Raw genomic sequence first — 379 nt, forward strand, 5'->3', positions numbered from 1 at the left:
GGGGGGGGGGGAAGAAGACTCGTGCGAGGATTTTGTTGGGAGAATTGAAAGCGTTTGAATGCGTGAATTTGAGATGAGAAGACATCTGTGTGTTTCTCATCCTCGCCAGTTTCTCCCCTTGTCTAGCTCAATCGATCTTTCTTATGAGGTGAAGGAGTGTGCATTCTTGGTTCAATGAGAAGGAAGGAAAGAAGGCCAGCAGAAAGAAAAAGATATCCCACCCTGAATAAGAGAGAAGTGTGAAGAAGAAGGGAGTTAGTGATTAAGGTTGTTGCGGTGACTTGAGAATCCATACCAGCCATCTATCTCTCTATCTCTCACTTGTCTGGGTTTGGCTGTCCTCAGCCTCTCTTCTTCCTTTTTTCTTGGGGGTTTCCCT

The sequence above is a fragment of the Cystoisospora suis genome, assembly GCF_002600585.1.
Source record: "Cystoisospora suis strain Wien I chromosome Unknown contig_3304, whole genome shotgun sequence".
Taxonomy (NCBI): Eukaryota; Apicomplexa; class Conoidasida; order Eucoccidiorida; family Sarcocystidae; genus Cystoisospora; species Cystoisospora suis.